Source organism: Macaca nemestrina, chromosome 3 (genome assembly GCF_043159975.1).
Source record: "Macaca nemestrina isolate mMacNem1 chromosome 3, mMacNem.hap1, whole genome shotgun sequence".
NCBI lineage: Eukaryota > Metazoa > Chordata > Mammalia > Primates > Cercopithecidae > Macaca > Macaca nemestrina.
Genome location: NC_092127.1, coordinates 137,243,289 through 137,263,689, shown reverse-complemented (window position 1 = coordinate 137,263,689; position 20,401 = coordinate 137,243,289).

Here is a 20,401-nt window from a genome sequence, read left to right as displayed (position 1 = left end):
AGAGCAGCCTGGCCAACATGGTGAAATCCCATCTTTACTAAAAATACAAAGAATTAATTGGGCATGGTGCCAGGCGCCTGTAATCCAGCTACTCGGGAGACTGAGGCAGGAGAATCACTTGAACCCGGGAGGTGGAGGTTGCAGTGAGCTGAGATCCGCTACTGCACTCCAGCCTGGGTGACAGAGCGAGACTCCGTCTCAAAATAAAGAAAAAAAAAATAGTTCATCCATGCAGTTTGAAGCCGTTCACCAGGGTATGGCCAACTACAAACAAGCAGACTGTATTTGCTGAAAAGGCTGTTGAGTATGAAGTTGAGGACTGTGGTTTTAGATCTGCTGGGCCTGAAGCTCTAGCATGAAGAGATGACCATGTGGATGTTCTTGAAGTCATGAATAGTGAAGATTTTCTCTATATTAGCAATGGTAATATTGCTAATGCTACCTAATCTGAATTCTGGTTTAATTGTGTAGGTCTATAAGTTCTTTGGAAGTATAATTTTTTTTTTTTTTTTTTTTTTGAGACAGATCTCACTCTGTCATCCAGGCTGGAGTGCAGTGGTGCGGTCTCGGCTCAGTGCAACCTCTGCCTCCCTGTTTCAAGCGATTTTTTTGCCTCAGCCTCCCGAGTAGCTTGGACTGCAGGTGCGTGCCACCACGCCTGGCTAACTTTTTTGTATTTTTAGTAGAGATGGGGTTTCACCATGTTAGCCAGGATGGTCTCGATCTCCTACCTCGCCTTGGCCTCCCAAAGTGCTGGGATTACAGGTGTGAGCCACTGCGCCCAGCCAGAACTATAATCTTTAACTTTAATTTGTCTGTGATCAACAAAGGAGAAGAGTTATATGTATACAATTTTTGAGCATTTAAATGTTGACACTATTAATAGGATATTTTAATTCTTTCGAATTCGTAGAATGATTAATGAGCCATAGTGGACAATGTGGATTGCCATAATTTGGAATAAAAATTAGAATAGAGGGTAAAGATGCTGTCCTAGGCAGAGCATAACTCTGAAGTTAAGTTAATTAGTGAACGCTCTGACCTGAGCATATTTCAACACTGAGTACTAGAGATATGGAGAGGATACACAAAAGACCCATGGTTAGTATTGAGAGAGGGACCACAAGAAGATGAAAAGTAGACTTCCCTGATAGGCTACTCACCTCTTCCTCCAAGTAGATAACACTGACTTGGGCATGTTAGAGATGAAGGTTTATTCCACCCTTCTCTGGTTTTCATGAGAAGGGATTTTCCTAAACACAGCTGGCCAGTCATTTCACCCTCTATTCCTCCCTAAGAAGGTGAGCTGAGTTACTTGGTTGGTGAAAGGCAGCTCTAACACCAGGGCACATTGTTCAATCTCATTCAGCTTTACCAGTGTATTTGTTAGTTTTTCCTGTGGTAACAAGCAATGCCAGTGTATCAGTGACTACCAACTACTAATATTTATTTCTTGCTAATGTTACATCAGAGCTACAGGCTAGCCATACCTTTGCTTTACTGATGAGGCCAGACCTATTTTCTTATGTTTATTAGTTACTTGAGCACCCTTTCTATTGCATTGCTTCTTCATACATTTTGCTATCAATATTTTTTTGCTTATTAATATTTGTGTGTTCTTCGTATATCAATCCTTTGTCGATCAAATATATTGCAAACAACTTCCCTCGAACTAACGTTTTACTTTTTCCTGTCTTTTAAAGCGATATCCTTTGAAACACAAAAGTTTTTCTGTTATGTAGTATAATTAATATTTCTGTTATGTAGTATAATTAATATTTCTGTTATGTAGTATAATTAATATTTCTGTTATGTTTTTAATATCATCTAAAGAAATCATTTCTTATGCTGAAATTATAAACATGTTCTACATTTTTAAAAAAACTTTAAAGTTGTGTTTTTCACATATAGATTTTAATCACCTAGAATTTTTTTATTATTTATTTTAGAGTTAGACTTTAACTTTACTTTTTCCCATAGGAAAAACCAATTTCTAACCATCATTCATGGACAGTTTATTATTCTTTTCAGGTCTTCTAGTGTACCTCTAATAAAAGAAGTTTTCACATGTCAGTGTTCATTCAGTTGAGTTCTTTATTGAGTTCTTTATTCTGTTCCATTAGTCTGATTTTTCTCTCTCTAACCAAGTACATGTAGTTGTAAATAGTACAGCTTCATAATGTCTTCATATCTGATAAGATATGCACCATAACTTGTCTTTCTTCTTTAAAACCTTCTTGCTTGTTCTTATATCTTCGCTTTTTTTAAAATTTATTTTAGAATCAGAATGCTAATTTCCATACAAATATTATTGATATAGTCATTGAAATTTCATTGAGTGTACAGATTAATTTGGGGAAAATTGACGTCTTTGTGATGTTGAGTTTTCCTAGCCATTTTAGTTCATCTCTCCATTTGGTGGCCCTTCATTTTTTAAAGTTTTATTTGGGACTTTTAAATAACTATAACTCTATAATTATAACATTTTATTATAAAATTATACTTGTAAATTTTTATAATTTTCATCGTAAAGTATTTATGAAATATATCATTTATGTTTGTTCTTCTCCTTCTTCCTCCTCCTCCTCCCCTCCTCCTCCTCCTCCTTCTTCTTCTTCTTCTTCTTCTTCTTCTTCTTCTTCTTCTTCTTCTTCTTCTTCTTCTTCTTCTTCTTCTTCTTCTTCTTCTTCTCCTCCTCCTCCTTCTCCTTCTTCTTCTTCTTCTCCTTCTCCTTCTTCTTTTTTCTGAGATGGAGTCTTGCTCTGTCACCCAGGCTGGAATGCAGTGGCACAATCTCGGCTTACTGCAACCTCTGCCTCCTGGGTTCAAGCGATTCTCCTGTCTCAGCCTACTGAGTACATAGGATTGCAGGCATATGCCACCATGCCTGTCTAATTTTTGTATTTTTAGTACAGACAGGGTTTCACCATGTTGCCAGGCTGGTCTCGAACTCCTGACCTCATGATCCACCTGCCTCGGCCTCCCAAAGTACTGGAATTACAGGCGGGAGGCACCATGCCTGGCCCATATAATGTTTATTCTTCAATTCCTTATATATTTGTTAATATTGAAAATGCTACTTTTTTAACAAAACGTATTTTCCCTCTGTTGCTAGAGTATAAGATATAATTAACTTTGGGATATTGATTTCATGTCCAGCAATTCTCATTAATTCTATTGATTTATCTCTAGATTTGTTTAGCTTTTCTATATACAGTTTTATTTCTTCCCTTTCAAATCTTATAGATTTTATTTTTATTTCTTGACTTACTTTCCTTACTGTTCCAGTTAGCATTTCAACATTATTTAATAGATTTTAATAGGCACACTTTATCAAGTAAAGGAACTTCTATTTCCAGAGGATTTCTCTCTTCCAGTTGGCTAAGTTATTATCATCAAAGTTGTTGAAGTATAATGCTTTTTTGGATCTCTTAAAAAATATGATTTTAACCTTTTGTCTGTTAAATGAATTAATGCATCTATTCAATGAATGCCTTTTTTTTTTCTTTTCTCTCTTTTTTTAAATCATACTTTATGTTCTAGAGTACATGTGCACAACGTGCAGGTTTGTTACATATTTATACATGTGCCATGTTGGGGTGCTGCACCCATTAACTTGTCATTTACATTAGTTATATCTCCTAATGCTATCCCTCCCCATTCCCCCCTACCCCCACCCCACGACAGGCCCCGGTGTGTGATGTTCCCCTTCCTTTTCAGACAGGGTCTCACTTTGTCACCCAGGCTGGAGTGCAGTGGCACAATCAAGACCCACTGCAGCCACAACCTCCTGGGCCCAAGCAATCCTTCCACATCAGCCTTTCAAGTAGCTAGAGCCACAGTCATGTGCCACCATGCCTGGCTAACAATGAACACCTTTCAACACAAACTGCACTTGCATTTTTAGTATAAACTCGATTTGGTTGTAATTTATAATACTTTATAGTTTTTACTGCTAATATTCTTTTTCACTACTATGTTCATGACTAAGATTAACCTGAAAACCTCTTTCCTTCTAGTGTCAATCTATGGTTTTAGCATAACAATTATACCAATACAATTATTTTGGAAACTTTACCTCTTTTACTATCATCAGAATTATTCTATTTAACTTTTTACACCATAAAGTTAGCTTCTTAATTTTTAGCCCATTCTATTTCGGTTATCAGTGCCAGTTTGTTCTAAGCATATTCTAATTTCTACTAATATTTCTTCTTTGATTCGTGAGTTACTTAAAAGTGTGTTTTTAAATTCTCAAATACATATGACTTTATTAGTTGCTTTATTTATAATCAATTTGGTTAGAAAATGTATTTTATATGATTATGATTCTTTAATAATTATTGTAGCTGGCTTTATAACTAGTAACATGGTTAACTTTTAAAAACAAGAAGAAACAGTGTTTCTGGATTTAGAGTTCTCTATATTTTCATTAGATTGGGCTTCTTAATTATGTTGGTTAAATGTGCCGTATTCCTACAGACATTTTTGACTAATAACCTGTAAATTATGAAAAGAGGTACATTAAAAATTGCCTAGCAGCAGGAGAATCACTTGAACCAGGGAGGCAGAGGTTGCAATGAGCCAAGATCTCACTGTACTCCAGCCTGGCAACAGAGCGAGACTCGATTAAAAAACAAAACAAAACAAAACAAAGCAAAAAAAAATTGCCTAGCATAATTCTTATACACTGTTGGTGGGAAATTAGTTCAGCCACTGTAGAAAGAAGTTTAGAAATTTCTTGAATAATTTAAAAGAGAACTACTATTTGACTCAGCAATACCACTATTGTGTATATACCCTCCAAAAATATATCATTCTACTGAAAAAACACATGCACACACATGTTCATTGTAGCACTATCCACAATGACACAGAATCAACCTAGGTGTCCGTCAATGGTGCATTGGATAAAGAAAATGTGGTACATACACACTATGGAATACTACACAGCTGTCAAAAAGAATAAAATCATGTCCTTTGCAGCAACATGAATGCGGCTGGAGCCCATTATCTTAGGCAAATTAATGTGGGAACAGAAAACCAAGTACCACATCTTCTCACCAACAAATTGGAGCTAAATATTGGATACTCATGGACGCAAAGATGGCAACAGTAGGTACTGAGGACTACTAGAGGGGAGAGGGTGGGAGAGGGCGAAGTTTGAAAAACTATTGGTCACTATGCTCAGTACCTGGGTGATGAGTTCATTCACACCCCAAACCTCAGCATCACACAATATACCCAGGTAACAAACCTGCACATGTGTCCCCTGAATCTACAATAAAAGTTAAAAAGTAAAAGTAAAAGTTGCCTGGAACACCTTCATATTTGTCCATTGCTATTTTTAATTTTTAAGAACATGTGCTTTATATTTTGAGGCTATGTTATTAGGAATGCTCATGTTTAAAATTATTACATCTTCCTGGTGAACTTCACCTCTATAATTACATGATATACTTTTTCTCTAATTGCTTTGCCTTACCTATTCTGCCTGATCTTAACATATATAATAGATAGTAACAGATATTAAAATCAGAGATCTTTTAGTCTCAGTTTGACACTAAAACATATAAAGCCAAAATTTATAAGTAATAGGTGCCACGTTATTTTTAAAATGAGGTATAAAACCAACTTGTAGTATCTGCAAAGGAGGTGGGTATAACTGATTTACACCTCTCTCACACCTTGAGGATATAAGGTCAGGATCTGGGTAATAGAGATTTCTCAATAGAGTGTTGGTGTGTTATGAGCCTAACTCCCTGCCCCATAAAGAAAGGAAAAGATCTTTCCCTTAGCTTAATATTAAAAGAATGAGCTTTAACATGACAAGAGAGCTTGGTATGCATTTTGAAAAATGTATGTGATGCAATGGACTGATGGAATACTTTTCAGTCTAAGATGAAGGAAAAGAAAGATGGTTATTCTGGTCACACAGAGGGTGCTAGGGCAAAGGATCCATTGCTGCATACTGTAGACATGATGTGGCCTTGGTGCAAGGTTGGGGCTACTTAGATTCTGCCCCAGAGGACCACCTAGTAAAGCAGAATCTTAACTAAAAGAATCACTAGGTGTAATACTGGGTGCTTAGGAGTTTAGCAGTCATAGGCAACCTGCTAGAAAGGGATGTCTTTGCACAGCTCAAGAAAATTGCTGTTCATAGATACTGAGTAACACACAGCTGCCCCCCAAGGCACCTCATGAAGGAAACATGCCAGATTTAAACACCTTTCAGGTCTAGAGAGTGCCAGTGTTAGACCATCACCACCATACCAACCAAGAGGACACTTAGAGGAAGAGGAGCGTCACTAGGTGAGGAAAGAGAGAAGCAGCTGACCACACCTCTTTTTACACTGCAGGCAGCAATAAACCGACATGAAGTGAGGGGAAATGCTTTAATTTTAGGTGTAGTTTGATGATAAATAAGGCTGAATATGTTACTTGCTGACTAAGATTATTTTTCTTATTAGAAATGTATATGAGAATTTCTACTATGTGAGAACGGTAAGAAAAGAAAAGTCAGTAAGAAAAGAAAAGTCATTGACTCTGTGTAGTTTTCATTCAAGAGTCAGAAGAGCCGGGCGCGGTGGCTCAAGCCTGTAATCCCAGCACTTTGGGAGGCCAAGACGGGCGGATCACGAGGTCAGGAGTCGAGACCATCCTGCTAACACGGTGAAACCCCATCTCTACTTAAAAAAAAAAAAAAATACAAAAACTAGCCGGGCGCGGTGGCGGGCGCCTGCAGTCCCAGCTACTCGGGAGGCTGAGGCAGGAGAATGGCGTAAACCCGGGAGGCGGAGCTTGCTGTGAGCTGAGATCCGGCCACTGCACTCCAGTCTGGGTGACAGAGCAAGACTCCGTCTCAAAAAAAAAAAGAGTCAGACGAACAGCTATTCTTGATATTTCAGGATATCTAGGTCCCAAATTTCTAGGTTTCTTTTTAAGCGAATATGAATGCCAAGATTGTCACATTTATAAGACTGTACATACCTATTTTTGAACCAAAATCGGTTATTTCCCCTTATGATTATAAACGTCATGTTATTTTACTAATTTAAACAGCTAATTTATAAGGTGGAATTTGCAAAGTTAAAAATTGATGCTCAGAAGGATTAAGAAACTTATCTAAGCATATAGTAAATAAATGAATGAACCAGACTTTCAACTGAGTCAGTCAGCCTGACTCCAGGACAAACATACTATTTTCTATACCAGGTTTCCATTTTTATAGCAAGATGAAAACTTATTTTGATTTAGGTGCCCTAACACCTAGAACTTTACACATGATATTGCAATTGCTTGTTTTATAACTAACTGTAGTTAAATTATAAGGTCTACAAAGGCTAAGATTGCAGCTACCTCCTTCGTTGCTGTCTTTTTGGTTTGTAGCACAAACAAAAATAATGCAACACATGTTTTTCTTTTTTTATAAGTTATTTTAAGTGAAAAATCAGAATTTTGTATATTTATGGTGAATATTAATGTTTGAAAATATGTTTACATTATAGAATGGTTGACTTTAATTAATTAGCATATGCATTACCATGTGTTTATCTGTGTGTGTGTGTGGTGAAAACAGTTAAAACTACTCTCTTAGCAGTTTTTAAGTATATAATACATTGTTAGTAACTACAGTCACCATGTTATACAATCGATCTCTGGAACTTACTTCTCTTATCTAATTGACATTTTTATATCCATTGACCAATACCTCTCCAAAGTTTTTCCTTAAACCCCTAACCCATGGTAACCATCACTCTACTTTTCACTTCTGCTAGTTCAACAGTTTTAGATTTCACATATAAGTGAGAATCATGCGTTTTTTGTCTTTCTATGCCTGCCTTATTTCACTTATAATGGCTTCCAGGTTCATCCATGCTGTTGCAAATGACAAGATTTCACTTCTTTTTAAAGGCAGAATAGTATTCCATTGTGTATAGATACCGCATTTTCTCTCTCCATTCATCCGTTGAAGAACACTTAGATTGATTCCATATTTTGACCATTAGAAATAATGCTGTAATTAATATGTAAGTGCAGATATTCCTTAGATATACTGATTTCAGTTCCTCTGGATTGATACTCAGTAGGATATACATCCAGTGGTATTGTTTGATTATATGATAGCTCTATTTTGACTTTTTTTTTGGTAAAATATAACTTTATATGGGTTATATGAGAAAGGGGAAGTTGGCATTCATGGCCCAGTTGCTTCCATTAGGACTAAATTGAAATATGATGGGAAAATGCTACCGTGATGAGAGGAAAAAGACAGCAAGTCATTTGTGTTTAATAAGAATCTGACGCTATTTATCTAGAATAAAACATTCTCCCAAATTAGATAAAATAAAATATAGCAGACCTTTAGCTCCACCATTATTAGATCAATCCAAATGGCATAAGGAATCCCTAGTTCTAATCCTAGCGGGGCTATGAATGTCCCCCTTGAAACTGCATATAAAGCTCACTAAGAACAGTCTTTGGAGTAGGACTACTCTATAGTAGTTGTGTTACTGCGAGCAAGCCACTTAATCTTTAAGTGTCGTGTACTTAAAAAATCAGGTTAAATGTCACCTTTGGATCAGGCATCAGGCAAGCACTGAAGAATAACAGGGAAACAGGCAGATAAAATCCTTGACTTCATATTGTTTACATTATAGTGGGGATTGTTTTAAAGAGAGCTAACAAACAACGACGGTTTTATAAAAATGCAGATTTTACATAATCTATGTTATGCATACATTATAGTTTATTGTGAAGATGATATAAAATCATGAAGATAATCCCTTCACCTGCAAAGTTACATATGTTATATATCTTAATTATCATTCATATTATTAGCGACAATGTGAGCATCAGAAAGGTATTTTTTTAATATACTTTAAGTTCTAGGGTACATGTGCACAATGTGCAGGTTCATTACATAGGTATTCATGTGCCACGTTGGTGTGCTGCACCCATCAACTCATCATTTACATTAGGTATTTCTTCTAATGCTATCCGTCCCCCAGCCCCTCACCCCCAGGAAGGCCCTGGTGTGTGATGTTCCCTGCCCTGTGTTCATGTGTTCTTGTTGTTCAGCTCCTACCTAGGAGTGAGAACATGCGGTGTTTGGTTTTCTGTCCTTGTGATAGTTTGCTTAGAATGATGGATTCCAGCTTCATCCATATCTCTGCAAATGACATGAACTCATCCATTTTCATAACTGCATAGTATTCTATGGTGTGTATGTGCCACATTTTCTTAATCCAGTCTATCATTGATGGGCATTTGGGTTTGTTCCATGTCTTTGCTATTGTGAATAGTGCGGCAATAAACATACGTGTGCATGTGTCTTTGTAGTAGCATAGTTTATAATCCTTTGAGTATATACCCAGTAATGGGATCACTGGGCCTAATGGTATTTATAGTTCTAGATCCTTAAGGAATTGCCACACTGTCTTCCACAACAGCTGAACTAATTTACACCCCCTCCAACAGTGTAAAAGCATTTCGATTTCTCCACATCCTCTCCAGAATCTGTTGTTTCCTGACTTTTTAATGATTGCCATTCTAACTGGAGTGAGAGGGTATCTCATTGTTGTTTTGATTTGCTTTTCTCTGATGACCAATGATGATGAGAATTTTTTCATATGTCTGTTGGCTGCATAAATGTCTTCTTTTGAGACGTGTCTGTTCGTATCCTTCACCGACTTTTTGATGTGGTTGTTGTTTTCTTGTAAATTTGTTTGAGTTCTTTGTAGATTCTGGGTATTAGCCCTTTGTCAGATGGGTAGATTGCAAAGATTTTCTCCCATTCTATAGGTTGACTGTTCACTCTGATGATAGTTTCTTTTGCTGTGCAGAAGCTCTTTAGTTTAATTCAATCCTATTTGTCTATTTTGGCTTTTGTTGCCATTGTTTTTGGTGTTTTAGCCATGAAGTCTTTGCCCATGCCTATGTCCTGAATGGTATTGTCTAGGTTTTCTTCTGGGATTTTTATGGTGTTAGGTCTTACATTTAAGTCTTTAATCCATCTTGAGTTAACTTTTGTATACAGTGTAAAGAAGAGATCCAATTTCAGCTTTCTACGTATGGCTAGCCAATTTTCCCAGCACCATTTATTAAATAGGGAATTCTTTCCCCATTTCTTGTTTTTGTCAGGATTGTCAAAGATCAGATGGTTGCAGATGTGTGCTGTTTTTTCTGAGGACTCTGTTCTGTTCCATTGGTTTATATATCTGTTTTGGTACCAGTACCATGCTGTTTTGGTTACTGTACCCTTGTAGCATAGTTTGAAGTCAGGTAGTGTGATGCCTCCAGGTTTGTTCTTTTTGCTTAGGATTGTCTTGGCTATGTGGGCTTTTTTGTGGTTCCATATGAACTTTAAAGTAGTTTTTTTCCCCCCAATTTTGTGAAGAAAGTCAGTGGTAGCTTGATGGGGATAGCAATGAATCTATAAATTACTTTGTGCAGTATAGCCATTTTCATGACATTGATTCTTCCTATCCATGAGCATGGAATGTTCTTCCATTTGTTTGTGTCTTCTTTGATTTCATTGAGCAGTGGTTTGTAGTTCTCCTTGAAGACGTCCTTCACATCCCTTGTAAGTTGGATTCCTAGGTATTTTATTCTCTTTGTAGTAATTGTGAATGGGAGTTCACTCACGATTCAGCTCTCTGTTGTCAGTTATTGAGGAATGCTTGTGATTTTTGCACATTGATTTTGTATCCTGAGACTTTGCCGAAGTTGTTTATCAGCTTAAGGAGATTTTGGGCTGAGACGATGGGGTTTTCTAAATATACAATTATGTCATCTGCAAACAGGGACAATTTGGCTTCCTCTTTTCCTAATTGAATACCCTTTCTTTCTTTCTTTCTCTTGCATGATTGCACTAGACAGAATTTCCAACACTATGTTGAATAGGAGTGGTGAGAGAGGGCATACTTATCTCGTGCTAGTTTTCAAAAGGAATGCTTCCAGTTTTTGCCCATTCAGTATGCTATTCGCTGTGGGTGTGTCATAAATAGCTCTTATTATTTTGAGATACGTTCCATCAATACTTAGTTTATGGAGAGTTTTAACATGAAGGGCTGTTGAATTTTGTCGAAGGCCTTTTCTGCATCTGTTAAGATAATCATGTGGTTTTTATTGTTGGCTGTGCCTATGTAATGGCTTACATTTATTGATTTGCATATGTTGAACCAGCCTTGCATCCCAGGGCTGAAGCCGACTTGATTGTGGTGGATAAGCTTTTTGATGTGCTGCTGGATTCAGTTTGCCAGTATTTTATTGACAATTTTCGCATCGATGTTCGTCAGGGATATTGGCCTAAAATTCTCTTTTTTTTGTTGTGTCTCTGCCAGGCTTTGGTATCAGGATGATGCTGGCCTCATAAAATTAGTTAGGGAGGATTTCCTCTTTTTCTATTGATTGAAATAGTTTCAGAAGGAATGGTACCAGCTCTTCTTTGTACCTCTGGTAGAATTCAGCTGTGAATTCATCTGGACCTGGACTTTTTTTGGTTGGTAGGTTATTAACTATTGCCTGAATTTCAGAACCTGTTATTGGCCTATTCAGAGATTCGACTTCTTCCTGGTTTAGTCTTGGGAGGGTGTATGCGTCCAGGAATTTATCCATTTCTAGATTTTCTAGTTTATTTGCATAGATGTGTTTATAGTATTATCTGATGGTAGCTTGTATTTCTGTGGGATCGGTGGTAATATCCCGTTTATCATATTTTATTGTGTCTATTTGATTCTTCTCCCTTTTATTCTTTATTAGTCTTGCCAGCTGTCTGTCTATTTTGTTGATGTTTTCAAAAAACCAACGCCTAGATTCCTTGATTTTTTGAAGGCTTTTTTGTGTCTTTATCTCCTTCAGTTCTGCTCTGATCTTAGTTATTTCTTGTTTTCTGCTAGTTTTTGAATGCATTTGTTTTTGCTTCTCTAATTCTTTTAATTGTGATGTTAGGGTGTCTATTTGAGATCTTTTCTGCTTTCTCTTGTGGGCATTTAGTGCTATAAATTTCCCTCTACACAGTGCTTTAAATGTGTCCCAGAGATTCTGGTATGTTGTGTCTTTTTTCTCATTGGTTTAAAACAACATCTTTATTTCTGCCTTCATTTTGTTATGTACGCAGTAGTCATTCAGGAGCAGGTTGTTCAGTTTCCATGTAGTTGTGTGATTTTTAGTGAGTTTATTAATCCTGAGTTCTAATTTGATTGCTCTGTGGTCTGAGAGACAGTTTGTTGTGATTTCTGTTCTTTTACATTTGCTGAGGCATGTTTTACTACCAATTATGTGGTCAATTTTAGAATAAGTGTGATGTGGTGCTGAGAAGAATGTATATTCTGTTGATTTGGGGTGTAGAGTTCTGTAGATGTCTGCTTAGTCCTTGGTCCAGAGGTGTGCTCAAGTCCTAGATATCCTTGTTAACCTTCTGTCTCATTGAACTTTCCAATAGTGACTGTGGAGTGTTAAAGTCTCCCAATATTACTGTGTGGGAGTCTAAGTCTCTTTGTCCTTTCTAAGGACTTGCTTTAAGAATCTGGGTGCTCCTGTATTGGGTACATATATATTTAGGCTTGTTAGCTCTTCTTGGTGAATTGATCCCTTTACCATTATGTAGTGGCCTTCTTTGTCTCTTTTGATGTTTGTTGGTTTAAATCTGTTTTATCAGAGACTAGGATTGTAACCCCTGCTTTTTTTTGCTTTCCATTTGCTTGGTAGATCTTCCTCCATCCCTTTATTTTGAGCCTATGTGCATCTTTGCATGTAAGATGAGTCTCCTGAATACAGCACACTGATGGGTCTTGAGTCTTCATCCAATTCGTCAGTTTATGTCTTTTAATTGGAGCATTTAGCCCATTTACGTTTAAGGTTAAGATTATTATGTTTAAATTTGATCTTATCATTATAGTGTTAGCTGGTTATTTTGCCTGTTAATTGATGCAATTTCTTCATAGTGTCAATGGTCTCTACCATTTGGCATGTTTTTGCAGTGGCTGGGACCAGTTGTTCCTTTCCATGTTTAGTGCTTTCTTCAGGAGGTCTTATAAAGCAGGCCTGGTGGTGACAAAATCTCTCAGCATTTTCTTGTCTTTACGGGATTTTATTTCTCCTTCATTTATGAAGCTTAGTTTGGCTAGATATGAGATTCTGGGTTGAAAATTCTTTTCTTTAAGAACGTTGAATGTTGGCCCCTATTCTCTTCTGGCTTATGTGGTTTCTGCCAAGAGATCTGCTGTTAGTCTGATGGGCTTACCTTTATGGGTAAGCCAACCTTTCTGGCTGCCCTTAACATTTTTTTCATTTATTTTAACCTTGGTGACACTGACAATCATGTTTCTTGGGGTTGCTCTTCTCGAGGAGTATCTTTGTGTTGTTCTCTTTATTTCCTGAATTTGAATGTTGGCCTTCCTTGCTAGGTTAGGGAAGTTCTCCTGGATAATATCCTGAAGAGTGTTTTCTAACTTGGTTCCATTCTCCCTATCACTTTCAGGTACACCAATCAAACATATATTTGGTCTTTTCACATAGTCCCATGTGTCTTGGAGGCTTTGCTTGTTTCTTTTCACTCTTTTTTCTCTAATCTTGTCATCTTGCTTTATTTCATTAATTTGATCTTCAATCACTAATATCCTTTCTTCCACTTGATCAAATCGGCTATTGATGCTTGTGTATGCATCATGAAGTTCTCGTGCCATAGTTTTCAGCTCCATCAGGTCTTTTAAGGTCTTCTCTACACTGTTTATTCTAGTTAGCCATCGTCTAACCTTTTTTCAAAGTTTTTATCTTCCTTGTATTTGTTTAGAACATTCTCCTTAAGCTTGGAGAAGTTTGTTATTACTGACCTTCTGAAGGCTACTTCTGTCAACTTGTCAAACTCATTCTCCATCCAGTTTTGTTCCCTTGCTTGTGAGGAGATGCAATCCTTTGGAGGAGATGAGGTGCTCTGATTTTTGGAATTTCCAGCTTTTCTGCTCTGGTTTCTCCCCATCTTTGTGGTTTTATCTACCTTTGATCTTTGACATTGGTGACCTACAGATGGGGTTTTGGTGTGGATGTCCTTTTTGTTGATATTGATTCTATTCCTTTCTGTTTGTTAGTTTTCCTTCTAACAGTGAGACCCCTCAGCTGCAGGTCTGTTGGAGTTTGCTGGAGGTCCACGCCAGACCCTGTTTGCCTGGGTATCACCAGCAGAGGCTGCAGAACAGCAAATATTGCTGCTTGATCCTTCTTCTGGAAGCTTCGTCCCAGAGGGACACCCGCCTGTTTGAGGTGTCTGTCGACTCCTACTGGGGAGGTGTTTCCCAGTCAGGTTACATGGGGTTCAGGTACCTGTTTGAGGAGGCAGTCTGTCCATTCTCAGAGCTCAAACACCATGCTGAGAGAACCACTGCTCTCTTCAGAGCTGTCAGACAGGGACGTCTAAGTCTGTAGAACCTGTCTACTGCCCTTTGTTCTACTATGCCCTACCCCAAGAGGTGAAATCTATAGAGGCAGTAGGCCTTACTGAGCTGTGGTGGGCTCTGCCCAGTTTGTGCTTCCTGATCTCTTTGTTTACACTGTGAGCTACTCAAGCCTCAGCAATGGCAGATGCCCCTCCCCCTGTCAAGCTGCAGCATTGTAGGTCGATCTCAGACTGCTGTGCTAGCAGTGAGCAAGGCTCCATGGGCATGGAACCTGCTGGGCCAGGCACAGAAGGGTATCTCCTGGTCTTCCAGTTGCTAAGACTGTGGGAAAAGCACAATATTTGGGCAGGCATGTACTGTTTCTCCAGGTACATTCTGTCATGGCTTCCCTTCGCTAGGAAAGGTAAATCCCCGTACCCCTTGCACTTCCTGGGTGAGGCGATGCCGCACCCTGCTTCAGCTTGCCCTTCGTGGGCTGCACCCACTGTCCAACCAGTCCCAAGGAGATGAACCAGGTGCTTCAGTTGGAAATGCAGAAATCACCCATTTTCTGTGTCCATCTTGCTGGGAGCTATAGACCAGAGCTCTTCCTATTTGGCCATCTTGGAAGTGACCCCTCTATTTTGAATTTTTAAAGAAAACCCCACACTGTTTTTCAAAATGGCAGTACTGATTTACATTCCCACCAACAGTATGTGAGAATTCCCTTTTCTCTATATCCCTACCAACATTTGTCTTTCTCTTTTTGATACGAGCCATTCCTACAGGTACAAGGTGATATCCCATTGTGATTTTAATTTACGTTTCCCTGATGATTAGTGATGTTGAACATTTTTCCACATACCTGTTGAGCATCTGTATGTCTTCTTTGGAGAAATGTCTATTCAGGTCTTATGCCCATGTTTAAGTGGGGTCATTTGTTTTCTTGCTATTGAGTTGCTTTATTTTTAATTATTATGGTCACATGATAGTTGTACATATTTTGGAGGTACATGTGAAATTTTGACCCAAACATACAATACATAATGATCAAATTGGGATAACTGGGATATTCATCACATCAAGCATTTAACATTTCTCTGTCTTAGGAACATTCCAATTCCACTCTTATTTATTTTGAAACATACAATAAATTATTGTTAACAATAGTTAGCCCATTGTGTCACTGAAAGAATATTAACCCCTTACTAGATGTATGGTTTACAAATGTTTTCTTCCATTCTATAAGTTGTCTCTTCACTCTGAAGTGGATGTATGTGTGTATATATGTGTTTGTGTGTGTATATGTATGTGTGTTCTGTGCAGAAGCTTTTTAGTTTGATGTAATCCCATTTGTTTCTTTTGCTTTTGTTGCCTGTGCTTTTGAGATCATTTCCAAAAAACATTGCCTTGACCAATGTCATTGAGATTTTCCCCTATATTCTTCAATTTGCATTTTACAAGTGGATGAATAGAGGAGAAAAAAAAAACTATAGAAATTTTGTGTTGTGTTTTCAGCATTATAATTACCACAGAGTCAAATCTTTTGATTGACTCGGAGTCAGTACCAGACAATGTCCTTTCTGCTTCTCAGAAGTTGCAATTTAAGGTGGAATTCTGATGCTGAGAGACAAGTTACATATCAGGACTGGTAGTTCAGTTCAAATCAAAATGTATGTATTGAGCATAAACTATGGGTTAGGCACTATTTTAATTTCTGGAGTACAAAAATAAATAAAAACATGATCTGTGCTCTTTAGAAACTTACAATCTAAAGGCAGATGTGCACACAGTAAATTTAAAGTTACTATGGCAACTATAATAAAAGACGTTTATATTAGTTAACTTAGCAGGGTCATTTAACACAGGGAAAGCTACCTAGTACAGAGGGCAACTAAAATTAGTCTAGAATTATGAAAGAAAATTAATCAAATGAGAAAAAATGAAGGTGTAGGGAACTGCATGCAAAGATGCATATAGGTAGAAAGGTGTGGCATTTCTGAGAAAATACAGATCTTTTAGTTCTATCAGTACATGCAGTAGGAGTTGGACACTGCAGGAAGTGGAACTAGAAAGGCAAAAGTTTCTCCAACAAAGAAGTGAATGCATCATTTCCCATGGCTCATTGTAACTATTCTCTGTGTGCCATGACTAACAATGCAATGAGAAGCATAAAGAGTATTATTCTTTCAGGATTGGTAGGGAGAAGATGAGATGGACCTTGGTCAGCATCCCTGGAGAAGTTTTCCTACACATCATCTCAGGTCCTGATGCAATGAATTATCTCACATCTTCCCCAAAGTACCATCTCATTCAGTGAAAAGCTGAGCCGTTGGAGTTGGGTTGCCTTCATGACCCCAGACAGCAGAGCCACTAGCATGTAATTCCAGCTTGAGAGAGCTGCAGGCATGTAACTCCAACCCATGAAAGCTGACGCATGCCTCACAGCTGTGGGGCAGAGCCTCCCAAACCCATCGGGGCCCAACCTTGCACAGAAAAGCTGCAGGAAGAGAACTTCCACGCAGTGGGTCCAGAAGGTGAGACCTCTGTCCCAATAAGTATAGAGGGTAGAGTACTGGGTCAAAGAAGATTATTCTCAAGCCTCAAGATTTAATGTTGTATGTGCTTTTGGATTTTAGACCTGCTTGGGAGATGTCATTTCTTTTTTGTTTTTTTTGTTTTTTTCTTGTCTCTCCCTTTTGGATGGGAATTTCTGTCCTATGCCCTGTCCCACAGTTGTATTTAGGAAGCACATAGCATGTTTGAATTCATAAGTTCAGAGCTGGGGGACTATTTACCTCAGGATGAATTCTATCTTGAATATTACCCATATCTGATTTAGATTATATTTATATAAGACTTTAAATTTTTGAGTTGATGCTGGTGTCACTTAAAACTGTTGGGGCTATTAGGATAAAATAAATCTGTCTCACATGTGAAAATAAAATAAACTTGGGGGATCCAGGGCTAGAAGGCTATAGTCAGGATATTTTTGTACCCCCAAAATTCATATGTTGAAATCCTAACTCCCAACGTGATGGTATTAGGAGGTGGGGCTTTTGGGAGGTGATTAGGTCATCAATGGCAGAGTCCTCATGAATGGAATTAGTTCCCTTATAAGAGAAGCCCAAGATAGATTCCTCACCTCTTACATCATGTGAGGACAGAATAAAGAGCATCATCTATAAACCAAAAATTTGATGACCTCACCAGACACCGAATTTGCTAACATCTTACTCTCTGACTTCTCAGCCTGGAGAACTGCAGAAATAAATTTCTGAAATTTATAAATAACCCAGTTTATGGTATTTTGCTATAGCACCCTGAGTGGACTAAGACGGTTATGAATAAGATAAAACCCACACCATGTTTTACTGAAATAACATTTTTCATCTGGTTTGGATGTGATGATGGTTGTTTCTGTCAGGTTTTGACTAACCATACTCAATCTTCAGGTAAAGCGGGGGCGGAGCAGAGGTCTAGGTTAATAGTTCTTCTAACACTTTAAAAACTCCTATCAGAAAGCATATCATGACAACATTTAGTGTGTTAGTAAAATGTAACATTAGGCCCAGAATGAATTTGATCATCCAATGGATCAAATTTTCATGCTACTTGGCTTCTAAGTGAAGATGCTGCTTGTGTGATTTGTGGAGCCTAGAGCAACCCCACAGGGATCCAAAGTTGAAGAGAAGTGTTAGGCAGGCATAAGCTTAGAGACTGCAGGTAGCCATTCTTCTCAGCATGAGAAAACAATAGAATCGATTTTGAAGATCCAGTATGAAAAAAATGTAAACTATCTCATTAAGGAATTTATATTGATTACATGTTAAATGATAACATTTCAGATATACTGGGTTAAATAAACTAGATGATTAAAAGTAACTTCACATTGTTTCTCTTTTTTATGGTTTAACTACTAGTAAATTTAAAATTAAACATGTGCATCTCATTATGTTTCAGCTAGACAGTATTATTCTAAAAGCATATTTCAAAGTACATAAATGATCATTCTCTTGACGTCACCTAATTTCATGTGTGTGCCATTTCATAAGGTGTTTATCAACATTGTTTGGAACTTGTAGTTAATTTCAGTCAGCTTCTCATGAAGGCCATGTAAACAATGTAGCTTGAAAGAGTCTGATGCATTTGCTTGCCTAAACATCCTTATTCCATGTGGGATGTGGCATGCCATCTTTCCTCTAAACCACAAATGATGAGCAATCCACAAACACTTCACGTGGATTACACGGGTTAGTAACTGAATGTTCTTCCTGTGGGTATAAGAGTAACTCTGACTAATGAAAATCTTACAGAAAATTTCCAGTTGCCTTTTAAGGTGCCATCAGCTGTACATTTATATCCAATACCAAAATATATTTTTTGAATTATACAGGAAGTGACCATTGATAGGTACAGAAATTATAAATACAGAGAACCATGTTTGATTGTATGCTGGAGGAGAACACTGATATTCGCTATTAAAATACAACATAAATGATTTAACCTTAATTGAACTATATTCCCTCAGAACTTAAGTTTGTGAGAATGGCTAGGTAAGGTGTGGCATCTTAGGAAAATGGAAATGCTGAAGAGTGACATCAGCAAGAGGGTTGGCTAGAAACTCTTAGTGCTCTTTTCCCCTCATACATATAAAAAGGCCCCAAAATAACAAATAAACAACTACATTTTGACCAAAATAACTAAAGGAGAACACTGAGGAACAGCAAAGAAGCAGCAGAAATTCTGTAAAGGAAACTAAACGTGGCCATGTGGAGAAGAGAAGAAAACATCTTGTCTTTGTCACCCCATCTCCCTAGTGGGGATCAGCTTGGAATCAGGAGGGGCTTTTCCCTGTGAAGAAAATATAAGCAAGCAGACCCCAGTACCCCCCATCATCCTTGCACCTGCAGTCTTTGCTACTGGAGACTTCTGAAGTCCTCACAGTCTCTAAGGCCAGCTGAGGGAGCTCTCAGAGTCTGTAGACGTCTCCTTCCAGAGAAGGAGCTGACACTGTACCTAACCCCCGTGGCCTATGCTGCTGCTGCTCTGTGTTATCTTCTAGCAAAAGCCACTACAAGAGTGTGTTCTGCTTTGGGGTCAAGTGGCCATTGCATCCTTCCACCGTACCATGCCTATCCAGTAGCATGCCATCCCCAAGCAGAGCTGCTGATATGTGCTACTCACTAGTGCCAAGCTACCACAGAGTCACACCATCCCTCCATCCCAGTTGCTGGTACATCTTCCCTTTAGGATCAATCTGAAGGGGTTCCCAGACCCTGGGGACACAAAATCTTGAAGTACTAGGGCAGCCATGCCCTCCATACCACAGTGGAGGCAGCACTCTACTCCCCAGGGACCTCAGGCCTCTGACACACTAGAGCAGTCATGCCCTCAACCACAGAGCAGACATGATTCTCCCTGTCTCGGGACTGCAGGCTTCCTCCACACTGCGGCAGTTATCAAGCCCATGACATGGGTGAAGTAGCACTTTATCTGCCCAGGGGCGTCAAGCCTCTGGCACATCAGAGCAATTGCATCTCCCAGCATCACAGTTAACATGATCCCGTGCCTAGAGATCCAGTAGCTTAGGTAACCCTGCTTTCTGAGACTGAGAAGATGCAGTGCCTTGCACTCCAGGGAATTAGAGTCTTGGCTGAGCTGTGCCACCCTGCCCTTCTAGCTGAACAGTCACATCACCCTACTTACTAGAGCTGTACTATCCCCTGCATTTGTGCTGCTGAGGTACTCTGTCTCTCCAGGGAGTACAGTCATCACTGCACTGTTCCTTGCTCCCCAAGGCCCAAACCACAGAGGCATTTTGCCATTCCTGGGCCCTTGTTGCTGCCGCACCTGGCCTCCCAGAGCTTGGGCTACCACTGTGTCACATCATTCCAAGGACCAGAGTCAACACTGTGTGGTACCCCACCCCTGGAGCCTGAGCTGCTGCTGCGTCCTGTTAGTTCCATGTACTGAATTCCAACTGTGCCCTGCTTCATGGAGTCTGAGCCTCCAGAGCAACTTTT